This window comes from Helianthus annuus, chromosome 12 (genome assembly GCF_002127325.2).
Source record: "Helianthus annuus cultivar XRQ/B chromosome 12, HanXRQr2.0-SUNRISE, whole genome shotgun sequence".
NCBI lineage: Eukaryota > Viridiplantae > Streptophyta > Magnoliopsida > Asterales > Asteraceae > Helianthus > Helianthus annuus.
In genome coordinates this window covers 159,263,806-159,277,465 of record NC_035444.2, presented here as the reverse complement: position 1 = coordinate 159,277,465, position 13,660 = coordinate 159,263,806, and the positions used below count along the sequence as shown (strand labels likewise).

The following is a 13,660-nucleotide window of genomic DNA, read 5'->3' as shown; positions in this document are numbered from 1 at the left end:
GTGAGATCTTCGCCATAGTTGCAGAGAGACTAACGAAGAAGACACTCCCTTTTTTTGTTTTAAAACCAAAAGATTAGCAAATATTATTTGAATTTTTTCCTTCTCTTGGAATTTGGAAAGTGAGCTGTAGCCCACGTGGGTTCAATAACTTATCATTGTTTCCCTATTTTTATTTATTAATATTAATTTTAGTTATAATTTACAATTACAATTTCACTTTTTACATATTATTATTCAATTAGTTATCTATTAGTATTTAATAACTTATGTATTAGTTTATTAATCAATATATTATTTATTATTTAATCAACTTATTACGTATTAGTTTATTAAATTTTTTATTTTGTTTTATTTAAAGCTCACTACTTATAACAACCTTTTATTATAAATCATCTATTTTTTTAAACTATGTAAATACCGGATAACGCTTATCGCCGTATAAAAATGCTTTGATGTCGACATTATTTTGTATTAGAAAACCTCAAACACTTTAACAAATATACTAAATTAAAGTCCGTGATGAATTATTAGTACATATCAAAAGATACAAAAACTTATGTTAGGAACCAACCCGAACCAAGCCAAAAATTTTAATGTTCGCTTGTACAGTAAAAAAATTGGGATACCCCTGAGTTTTTCTTCTAGTTCCGCCACTGCTGGTTTTAGGGGTCTTTCTTAAAATACCCCCCCCCCCCCCACCCCCCACTCATGCATTATAATATAGTATAGATAAATTTGTAGAAATTTTAACCACAAAGTGTGGCACAGAAAGATATCGCAAATTATATTTCAAAAAAAATTAAGGTGGTCAGTGATTGTTGGTTAAAAGGTATTTTTTTAAAACTCGTCCCTTAGGAACAAAACTTTATAAAATGTGACTTATAGCAATCAAAAACTTGCAGAACTAGAAACCTATACCTATTCGAATTACAAACTCTAAACAGTATTGGATAACTATAGAAGAAAGGTAGCTTTCCTCTGTCTATGAGGTGGAGGGTTCAAATTTTGCAAGATTCGGGTATACAAGTATTTAGGAATTGTTTAGTTTGTCATTAAAAAAACATATTATTTAAATTCTTTTGTTGGATTCTCTTCACGCACCATCCAAACATTCACTAGACTTGCCACGCACAGACTGTTTGTTTTTCTGAAAACGTTTCATTAAAAACGTTTGTGCGAGCTCTTCTTGGTGCAGACTTGGCCCAGCTACTTCTAAGATCTTCTAAGGTCTGCAGAGGGTTAAACACCACCACCACCACCACCGTCCATCACCACCACCACCGTTCACCACCAACCACCACCGTCCAACACCACCACCCACCACCACCCGTTTATTTTAGAAGTCTACATACGTTAAAAAACAAACAGTCTTCTTTTTGCAGACTGTAGAGGTTTGGTCCACCTCTTCTCTAAGACTGTGGGGTGTGGGGCGTACGTTGTGGCGGCGGTTAGTCTTTAATGCTGGCTAGACCACACTGGGCTAGGGCTAGCGTTGGCCATGGCGTTGCACCGCTGGCGTGGGGATTGTGCCTGGCAGGGGGCTGGGTGACATGGCTGGCTTTGGTTGGCTGGTCCAATATAGCCGTTGGGGGTAGTCGTTGTCAAACGGCTAGTTTAATTAAAAAAATTATTGGCTGGTCACGCCAAGCTAAGCCACACCACACCCCTACTTTTTGAGTATTACCTTGTGGATCCCACCCTCGTCACGTGTCGAGCAATGCCCCCAACCCAAGCCCCTTCACACCCATATGGTCCGCAAACTACAGACATTTTACCTCTTAAAAACAAACAACACCTTTATCTCCAAGCAACTTAAGCCCAAACCCAATATTTAACTACTCTATCATCATCATACTCAGTAACTACTCTATCAGCCGGGGTCAAATAACTAATGAGCCAACATATACCACCTGTTACACTTTTTATAGATATTAAGGAGTGCATCATGTAACTAGGGGTGTTGTTTGGGGTATTTTTGAACAACATTCGGGTTATTCAGGTTTGTTGGTCTTGTATTAACTTCTGTTGTTTAAAAGTCTTTTGTTTGTTGGGCTTTGCGGTATTGGGCCCAAATTCAGCTTAGAAACTTGTTTATCTTGTTGTGTTATCTTCTGTTGTTTAAAAACCTTTTGTTTGCAATTTGTGGTATTGGGTCCCAAACACCAAATGCATATATGTTGGATCTTAACGTTAAACTCCTTCTTTTTTTTTTTTTTTTTTTTTTTTTTTTTTTGCAAACTTAATAAACATTAGTTAAAGTAATTATTCTTGCAATTACTAAATTACTGAATTATTACTAAAATCTTATAAAAAGGAACATAACATAATCATATGAATCTGAATCTGAAGATGTTTCCTAAAATAGTTTGTTTTGTGACGAAAGAAAGTCATGAACTGGTTAATTAAAATTTGGTTGTGATCATCAATCACATATTTCTATAGGTGATTAAATCGTAACAAGGAGTGGTAGCTTCTTTTTCATCTCTAGTTGTGATTGATGAAGACCATTGGAGACGTATGCATCATATTCTCTCAAGGATTAATCAAATATTGCATGTTAATCAGGATAACATATGCATCATATTCACTATTTATTCAGGTGTTTGTGGAGATACCGTATCTAGTAAGTTTAGGATTAATTTGAAAGTTATATTTTATTCTCTAGGGGACCAATGGTCTTTATATAATATAGCATTGCCATCCTAGATATTTTGAACAATGCACTTAATTTAATATACGAGGGTTTTAATCCTAAAATAATACATCATCACTAATTTGAAATGTTTTTTTACCAATGGGGTGGTGGTACATTGGTAAAGACAAAGCATTTAAAATACCAAGGTTGGGAAGTGTGAGGTCTTGGGTTCAAGTCCCACAGACGACAGAGAATTACAGAAATTAGCCGTTAAAAAAAACTAATTTGAAATTTTATAAATATTTTAAAGTAAATATATTATTTTTACGACAGGAAATTACAGAATTAGCCGTTAAAAAAACTAATTTGAAATTTTATAAATATCTTAAAGTAAATATATTATTTTTACGAGCATTTAATGTAACAAATAACTATCTTAAAATATCTACAAATGTTTTCAAAAGGCTAAAGGTGTGGTCATGATGCTCATGACCCTTTGTATAGGAGTCATTTTACCCACCTCTAATCTATCATTCAAAACCATTATCCCCTTTATCTTTTAACTAGGTTATCACACGCGAACTTTGCGGATAGGGAAATTTAGTTTTAATTAATAGATTTATGTCATAAAATGACATAAAAAAATATTTTTTTACAAATGTTTTATTGATTTATGTTATTTTATTAGTCCGACTGAATCATGTCAACATGTTGGAGATTTTATTATAACATATAGTCAACTTTGTTCCTAGTGCTCAATATTATAGTGTTAGGTCCGCTTTACGCTAATTCATGTCGGTGTGGACATATAGATGATGGCAATGCACATTGGCGGTGGGTGGTGTTGGCTCATTTGGACCGTTCTAACACCTAACTTAGCAAACAAATTAGATGAGAAATCAATGAGGGGGTCTCTTGTCACATTCACAAAAATAGTTGTGGGTATAGTTGATGATGTTCTTCAGCTATTTCCAACATTGCATGCCTAGAGAGTAGGGTCATCCTCAGCCCTATCATAGTAAAACAAAAAGAAAAAGAAAAAAAGTGGATTTGTGAAGAAAAAACAGGTTCACAAGTTTGATCAGATGGTATTTGTTTATGATATTACTTGCTTAAAAACTTACCGGTAACCCATTTCTAACTCACCCTACGAACGACTTGGAACATCAAATACTCATCTACACCTCTAAAGATTCTATATTTTTAATGATTTCAAATCTCTTAACTACTTCAAAATAATACTTATTGCATTTTTTTAAGAATATATAATGTACTTACTTCCTAGCAACAAATTATAACCAATATAAAAAGTATATCCAGCATAGTATTTATTAAAAATCATTTACCTGCAATACGTGGCAGATTTGTTTATGTAAGTTAACACTCGTCAATACATGGTGTCATGTAAACAACATATAGATCACTTTAGTTATAGAAAGATGATCAGTTTGATAACGGAGAGCTAGTTGAAGATGATATGGAATAAATGGAGTGGTTCAGTATAAAAATTCTTTTGAATTAACTAAAGTAAGATTAAAAACAATGCATAAAAACCATTTATTATCAACACTAAAAATCATAGCTTACCATCACCAATGGTGCATGTTAGACCTGAGTTTCTATCACAACACTACCATAAGCAATACCCAGTAATTTCTATCACAATAATATTCTTTAAACACACCTGTATAATATCTTGAACATGCCACATACTTTCCCAAAACACATTAGGCCACTTTAAAGCTGCACCATCAGATGTAGTTTCGAGATAAAGCAGCTTCCACAAACAATTTCCAAAATGCCCTTGTTTCTATTTAATCCTAGTACGTAACATATTTATAAATTTCACAATAATGCCACAGTCTCTGATCAAACTCTGAACTTTCTAAACAAACACTATACCATCTTAATCATAATAGCATATCCCATTTTCTGTCTAGTGCCCATAGTCCTGAAAAAATACTCATAATACCCCTATCTCATCTTGCCCCAATTTTTAACTGCCCAAAATACCCCTGCCAGAGAATTATCACAGAATACTCACGGGGTTGACCATTTAAATTACGTAAACAACAAACGTAAAAAATTAATTTTAAATGTATGATTATGAGAATGGAAAATGTGAAAAAAAAAACCATTTATGTGAAATTGTAATATACCTCTATTTGTAATGATGTAATTTCCATACATGTTACAATTAAGTTGGTCCCCAAGTCACAGAAAACATATTATACCCTTATTATTATACATCAAGATCCCAAAAAAATCCGCTCTTTCTTAGAAACATTTATAGGATTCAATAGTCAATCTCATGAATCCAGATCTGCGACCCATTTCAAATATAAGAAATCTAGCAAAGAAAAAGCCAATCTATTTTATAAAGTTGGTGCCCAGCTATGAAAAATCAGACATTAAAACCCCCAAGATAAATCCAGTTTTTTATAAAAGATGGTGACATATATTAAAATTTAACCAAAAAGTAGTAAAACTTGTTCGATTATTTTGCATCCAAACTGTCAAATAGATTGTGACCCAATTTAAAAGCCACTAAGTTATTCGAACAGAAATGTAACGAATTTAATTAAATATATTTACTTTTCTAGAAGATACACAATTTCAAACTACTAACCGTTTCTGTAGCAATACTTCCCGTCCCAGCAAAGTCATAGTCTTCATACTTATTTAAGATTCCACAAACACATAGAAACAATAACAAATCAATATATAAACCTCCTAAACTATTTTATTCAAAAGATTTAGATTATTGATTAGATTATTAGTGAGATAAGGTAACTTTTGTAGTCATATTTGTAACCTTATATATTTATACAAAATTCTAAAAATTCGGACAAAGAAGTCGTTCAACCAAATCCATTATAGACCAGTATTAACCCATTAACTTACCATCACCAAGAGAGCATGAGTATATCAAACTCATAACCCTCCACTGGTATAGACAGTTGAACCTCATACGGGCCATCACGTGCCGTTTGACCTGAAAGATGCAAAGGGTTTCAAATATTCCACTTAAACGGGTGAAGTTGGTCATGCGGATAAAAAGTCGCCAAAAGTGATATTATCTTTGAACCGTTCAAAATCAAAATCAAGATCCAAAAGTGACATTATATTGGAACCATTCAAAACTAATAAAGCTACAACCAGCAATGTAAAGCAAATTAACTTGTCTCTAAGTGCGTGATCTAGTCTCTAACTTTCAATTCTTAATCATCCATTCAAGCTACTAGAGCAACAACTGTACCCCCCCCCCCCCAAAAAAAAAGGTCCTATCCCACCTAAATTACTATTCCTAACCCAATCTGAAAGCCCGACCACAACTCCATTCCTGGTCACAGACTGATTAGGTTGTATATATCCCAAAAAGCAAGGTTTTTTAATAGTCTCAACCTTTTGTCATGGTATTTATGCAAAATCGATTTTATTGTGTAGATTGTAGAATACTCAGTTTTTTTAGCAATTTCATATGCATTCGATGCTTATTCATGTGATAGTAGACCTGATCATTGTGAACTCAAATTAATGTGATAGATGACCAGGTCTAATTCAAGCCATTAATTTATGATGAGAGTATTCAAAGAAATTAGTTTTGTGAACTCATAATCAATTTTGAATTGGACATTTTGAAGAGAAGTACCTTTAAAAAATATGTTAACAAACCATATAGAAAGAACACATACCTGATTATGTAGAGGAGAGTAAAATCAAACCGACTTGGATAACCCTCCACTTGTCTCAACATCGTAAGAAGTAGAGGCGGCAGAACCATTTTCGAGCCCAAAGTGTAACAAAAAATCGGGCCTTTTCTCATAAGCCGATCCTATAAAATTTGAGTCGATACGTTGATTCATTGGTAAACGCACAAATCTAGCAAGCACATAACCTTCTACTTGAAACCAACAGTCTTCATCCTGTTGAACCGACATAAAAAGAAAATCATAAATAGGCTAAAACTAAATATGTTATAAAAGAAGAAGATATCTTAACTTCTGTTACAACAAACAGAGCGGGATAAAGTTTCAACTTTTTTTGAGGTGCTATAGACTGATGCGATAGACCTACAAAACTAAGAATCAAATAAATAACATGAATGACCCCATATACTTCTTGGAACTGAATTATGCAAGAACTTTGCTACTTCCAACCCAACATCTACTTGACGATATTTTTAAAGTAGTAATATGAATTTTGATGCTATTTTGTAAAAAAAAAAAGACATTTATTTTCATTTACATCTAAACCCTATAACCGAATAACCCGACCCGAACTAACCCGAACCTAAATAACCCAAACCCGACTAACCCGAACTTTACAATGGGTTGGTTATCGGGTCAATTTCTCCAAGAGAAAAACCTGAACAACCTGTTGATCGGTTTCATGATTTTAAACTGAACTATGAATACCTCTACCCCCATCCCCTTGAATTAAAATTTGTATTGAAGTCCAAAAGTGGATTACCTGTATGCACAAAAAAATGATTACCTGCAAGAAAAAACCAACATTTCATTAAAAAGGTAATTGTAAACATGTGCTCTATATGACAGCCTCATACCAATCAATAATTTGGAATATACCCTGCTGATTGCTGCACCAAGAGGATCAAGGCTTCTTTTTGAAATATCATAATATAGTAGGACTTCCGAAGTAACCCCGACGATGCTGGTATGCTCTAAGCTTTGAATGACTGGAGAGAACAATGGATTTTAGATTTTAATCAAATTGTGTATCACGTACCTTTGCCTTATATAAATCCCAAATCAACCGCCTTAAAATGAAGAATTCCCGGATAAATGGTGCAAAGTGTAGCAAATAGCGCTACAACCGGCAATCACTCCGTTTGTGCGTTTATTATTTCCTTAACCTCTGCATCTTTATAAGGCACATGCACGACGATAACTTGTATTGCTGCAACTTTAGGGGGCAACACCAGGCTTTTATCATCACCATGAACCATCACCTTCACCCAAATCTGCAAACAGTACAATTATATTCAAAACTTGAAACATACAGATACAACTCATCTATTGGTTACGAAAAGTTTGAAAAATGATTGGATTACTGTTCTGGTACTATATGCCCACGAGTTCTGCCAGACCATAGCCTATTCTCCTTTTTCATCTTCAAAGTTAATCTCGAACATTTTAGCGAAATTCTGGCCCAAGCAATGTGAGATTTCACCTTGTACACCTCGACCTGTATTTGGAATAAAGGCCTACAAACATGAAGCGCTTATTATGACAAATATCATTACACAATTCATAATTAATAAAATACTATATAGATGGTAAAATTAGTTGGTTGGGTAAAAGTCAAAACGGATCATGTGAGGTTGAGCGTTGACGCAAAACTTCTTTTCTCAAAAGTAAAAAAGAAGAAGTGTTTTTAGTGAGGCGGGTTGACCTATTAGAGAATGGAGAGAACCATAAGTTGTTTCGACCCATTCATAAGTAAAAGGTCAAAATTTCCACTTATAGTTTCTCATAAATACCTCAACGCTAGTGGTATAGAGGCTGCCGACAAATTTCTCCAACTCACTCAGTCTCCTTTTCACAACAGGGACAGCCAAGTATTCCTCATGCAGACGTCTATACAATTCAAGGATATCATGAACCTAAAATACATCATTATAGACAATTGGTTCCTTTTTTCTATATGTGAATGATTTGCGTGCTTTAGATATTAATTTTGTACCTCAGTGTCTGCCTCCTCTTTTCAGATCATTACAGACAATTACACTCTCAAATGGTACCCATTTGTCAAAACCAAAAGCTTAGAGAGGGGCTAAACACCCTGCAACAGACAACTCCAAACAAAACAATATAGACCCCATACACCAAAACTACATCCACAAAGACCACCTAACACCTGGACCAAAACACAGACATACCTATTTGCGGCCAAAGTCAATTCCTACAACACTCTTCCAGTTCTGGATGTCACCGTCATGGAAAACCTCACATAAACTGAAAAATGAGTTTTCGTCAATAAGAAAATGAGTTTTGTATCATCTGATTTGATTGAATTTCGTCATATCACTTAAGAATGACTATATTATAGAGAGGAAAAGTAGATGTTCATAAAGTCGAGATACAAATCAATATGGAAAAGAAGACAAAAAGAAGATAACCATCCTCCAGACCCTATAATCCCATTTGAGCGACTCTTCGTTCCCTGATTCGACACTTGCGTTCTCCTTCCTCCAGACCCGAAAATTTCTTCACAAAAAATCGTGAAACGTGGAAGTGTGTAGATCGATAGATGAGATATATCAGAATCACCATGGCCGAGCCGCCACTAACATGTATCTAACTACATATGGGAATTTGAAAGATTTAACACCCACCAAGAAGTAAGACCCCTTTTTTGTGAAATCCAATTAGAAAGATGAGAGAGAGAAAGACCTGACTGTTAATCGAAGAACACCAATGATTTACGAATCCAAAAACATCAATGGTTTAATGAATTAACACAACGAAGAAACCCTTTTCGCCGTCATCTTTTTCTCTTCAGATCTGAGAAAACGGAAAAATGATTTATAGAAATCCGCCCAAATCAATGTTAAGGGTTTAAGAATTATTTAAAATCCCCAAATTATACTTAACGATTTAAACAAACAACCTCACATCGGAGATTTTTATTAACAAACAAACGTCAAACGTTAGGTTATTAGGTTAACAGATCTGATGGAAAACCCTAAACACTACAAATCGATTCAAGATCTACAATAAATCTATATATACAATCTACAATAATCTACAATCTACAATACAATGGACTGTTAAAAGAAAATTACCTCCTCAGAAGTCGTTACAGAAACCAAAACCATCCACAGATCGTCGATGTTTGAAAAATGAATCTCACAAATTCAGCTATAGGGTTTGTGATATGAATAAAGTTGTAATGGAATGACATCTTATATATGGAAATACAGATTTTGTAAAAGAATCCAAAGACTGATTTGATTTGGTGTGATAAGAGTAAGAAACTGAGAAGAGAAGAATACGATTGTAAATTTTTTTTTGCTGCTAAAACAGATCTTACCTTCGATTGTCTGTTCTGTAGCATGCAATTTCGTCGTCATCAAGGGTTCACGGTGTAACCCTAGCTCCGACTGTTTCAGTCTCCAACGATAACAAATAAGTGAATCGAGATGATCAGATCTGAAGAAGATACAATAGATTAAACATTACAATAAATAATCATATAAGTACTCATACCTGGCCATTGAGAATGATGAATCGACGAAGAACAATTGAAGGAGAATTGGTATTTTGGGATTTAGGGTTTCAGGAAAGTGAGGATGTAATACGTTGTGTGGTATGAGAAAGAGAATATATACTATCCGAATTTGAGAGATGGGTGACCCGAATCAAATCCGGATCCCGCCTCTTTTGTGTTAAAATGGTGAACGTAGAAGCAAAATCTAATTTCCCTCCTAAAGTCATCACAAAAAGTTGTCACATCAGCAAAAATGGCCAAAATCAAATGTCATCTAGCCCAAATCCATCTCATTTATGGAAAAAGTGGCCCATGGTAATCGTGGTTCAATCCACGCCAACCACCATGAATCATTGAGAGGGGTGGTGTAGCCTTCCATTCATGTTCCTGCATGTCAAATCATGTTCCAACCATGACTCTCACACCAGCATAAGCGGATGCAATCTTCGAGTATGGAAAATGTATTGTCGAGTCAGTTGACCAAAAAGAAATGGTTTATGCGATAGTTTACACTAAAAATTACTACATTTTCTCACTCATTTTTAATTAAAGGGTTATTGGATTTTAATAATCCTAAGTTTCACCAGTTGGCCGATAATAATCCTAACTTTTAAAAATTCCCTCCAATAATCCAAACTTGTAAAAGTTTGGCCGCCATTGATCCTTTTCTAACATAGGTGCACTTAAATCAATTAAGGAGTCTCTAGGTGTAATTGAATCTATTAAGGAGACCAAATTGTTATATGTTTGAAAAGGATCAATGACGGCCAAACTTTTACAAGTTGGGATTATTGGAAGGAATTTTTAAAGTTGGGATTATTATCGGCCAACTGGTGAAACTTAGGATTATTAAAATCCAATAACCCTTAATTAAATAATATTTTTTTTATATCTTTATCATCATAGTTTCTCTCCCCTCCACACATAACCACTTTCAAAAAAATATTAAAAAGCAAATGTAGGGAACAACGTATTCTCAAATATACAGATGAACAATGGCATTTTCTCTCTTCTCCACTAACCGCTTCCTAAAACATGCAGAATTCACCCACAAATATATATAGAACATGCTGTGAGCGCTCTTAGTGCAATAAGTTTTGGTTCACAATGTATTGGTAGTCATCTATTAGGGCTGTAAACAAACCAAACGTTCAACAAACAGTTCATTAACCGTTCGACGGGAAGTTCGTTTATGTCTGTTCGTTTAATAAACAAACAAACACGAACAAGAAATTTCGTTCGTTTAGTTAAATGAACAAACATGAATAGCGGTCATGTTCGTAAACGTTTGGTAACGTGTTCATTTATGTTCGATTGTTTTGATGGAGTTTTTATTTTTTATTTAAATACTTCAAAATTTTGACAAATAAAATATTTAATAAGTGTCAGTGTATTATATTTTTGTTCATGAAGGCTTGTTTGTGTCCGTTTGTTTTAATTTGTGTTCAAGAACATTAATTTGTGTTCATCAACATTCGTTTTCATTCGTTGTCTAAAATTAACAAATGAACACAAACACCTTCATTTCATCAACAAACGAACACGGACATAAAATCTCGTTCAGTAAGTGTTCATGAATAGTTTGTGAAAACATTTATTTCTTGGCAAACAAACACGAACATGGTACTGTCCGTGTTCATTCGATTCATTTACAGCCCTAGTCTTTATCTTTGTGTATTTGTTTTGTGTCTCCTTAGCGGCTTACTAAGGAGGTTGTACGGTTTTTTTGGGTTTTTTAATAATTGCTTGGTTTAGCTTCTTTTTTTAAAAAACAAAAAATACACATTACATTACGCTTGGTTTGGCTTCTTTTTTTAAAAGATAAAAAATAAACATTACATTACACATGAACACAATTAATATGTAATAATAATTAATGAAACAAATTTGTTTACATTTACTTTGCTACACAACCACTGCATTTACATGTTGGTGTAGGAGAAACCGATTGAATCTCATCCCACAACCCACGTAATTTGGTGTAATACTCCGAAACGGAATGAACTTCTTGCTTGATGATGCTAAGAGACTGCTTCAGTTCATACGCCCTGGGCGCATTTCCTTTCCCAAACCGTTCCTTCAGATCCTCCCATATTTCTCGAGCAGTGGAAGCGTATTTAACACTAGCGCGTATTTCTTTTTCCATTGCGGTGTTCAGCCAGCCTTTTATCATAGCGTCACACCGCAACCAAGCCATGTAATTGGCTGTGTTTGGTTCTGGTTTCTTAATTGACCCATCGATAAAGCCAACCTTGTTTTGGGCAAACAAGAAATTTAGCATCTCCTTGGACCAATCGAGATAGTTTCCATCGTTAAGCACCTCATTGACGTGCATCTGCCTCAGATAATCTGAGGTGTGAATGTAGTACAGGGAGTTGTGGTTCAAGCCGTAGTCGGAACCACTATTTTCACCTTCCTTCCCGTTGTTCTTCTCGCCGGTCATGGCTGTTCAGTTTTGAACAGAGAATCAGTAGCGGATCGTTTTATCGCTGCTCTGATACCATAAAAACTTTGTTATTATGGTCTATATTTCGTTTTGTTTTCGTTGATGACAAAAGAGCATGGAAGGCACAATATAAATACAGGGAAAAAGGAAAACTATGTTTGGTAAAGATAGGGAGTGGTATTGGTCAAATGGAAGGATTGATGGAGTGGAGAAAATCACGGTCATTAGTATGTAGGATCATGATAAAATAAAGAGTAAAGTACATGAATGGTCCATATGGTTTACCAAAATTTCAAATTCAGTTCCTAGCTTTCTATAAACACACAGATTGTAACACCCCGTGTTACCAAATGTCAAAATCAAAGTCGAAGGTTGACTTCTTTGACTGTAATTAGTCTATTTTAATTTTTGTATCATGTTGAGTAAGTGTTGTCTAATTAAAGATCGAGTGTTTATCAATGCGAACCGCTTAACGACTTTGAATAGCAGGAAGTAACAATGCGATAAAGTTAATCAATCTATAATCAAGCTAATCAAACTCGAAACTCGAATTATGAGAACTTTGGTATTAATATACGTGTGTGTGTGCCTTATGTGTTACTTGTGCGTGTTTACATTATTTTGTTATGTGTGGAAATCAATCAAATCGAATCGAAGTTCGAAAAGCAATCGAACTCAATCACATCCGATCGAAATCGAAGATGGGTAGTAACTATAGATGCTTATATGTTAGATATAGTGGTTGGGAGTAAAAGTAATTTGAATACGAAACTCTATCGTATTCGTATCGTCATCTATCGAAATCGAAATATCAGAAATCTGTAACACCCTGAAAATATAAAACTTTATAATTAAAATTATAAAGTTTAAATAAACAAGAATATTATTTAACTAGGAAATTAAAACCTAGTTAACTACAAGTCTAGAAATAACTTGAAATAGGGTTAATATAACCAAACTATATATTGAACAAAAGTGGAGGGGCCTAAGTTGTAAAGATTGAAATTACATTATTATTTTTAATAAAAACAAAACCAAACACCCCATTTTGGGATGTCTGGTCGTACAGAAGAAGCCAGGGGCGATTTCCCCACTCTCAAAACCCTAAACATCACTAAACTCTCAAATTGAAGGCTCAATCCAAGCTGAAATCGAAATTAAAGCATAGATTATTGATCCTCATCGCAAGAGGGTTACAAGGTATGTAAAATTTGATGAAAACTCTCAACTCGAAATTCTCATGAAATTGGGATTATCTGAAATTTATGGTTGCATGTTAGTTTTATGATGAATTAGGAACAATACAGTGTCTAGGGACAAACCCTAGACCAATACAAGTTGAAATC

At 34.3% G+C, this 13,660-nt stretch overlaps 1 long non-coding RNA gene across 50 annotated transcripts; it reads right to left on the bottom strand.

The window, feature by feature from the left end:
* Positions 1-3,510: 3,510 nt before the first annotated feature.
* LOC110896115 lies at positions 3,511-10,021 on the bottom strand. 50 transcript variants are annotated; one of them, XR_004874009.1, is made up of 13 exons: positions 9,868-10,021; positions 9,692-9,761; positions 9,444-9,519; positions 9,052-9,162; positions 8,778-8,959; positions 8,538-8,613; positions 8,342-8,440; positions 8,139-8,261; positions 7,710-7,862; positions 7,225-7,619; positions 7,109-7,132; positions 6,331-6,716; positions 4,169-5,630 (listed from the first exon to the last, which is right to left on the bottom strand). It is a non-coding gene; the product is annotated as an uncharacterized LOC110896115 (long non-coding RNA). The 50 variants fall into 50 exon arrangements; XR_004873999.1 differs by having other exon boundaries at positions 8,538-8,959; XR_004873996.1 differs by having other exon boundaries at positions 4,169-4,455; positions 4,538-4,650; positions 5,265-5,630; positions 8,538-9,761.
* Between the last annotated feature and the right edge of the window lie 3,639 nt (positions 10,022-13,660).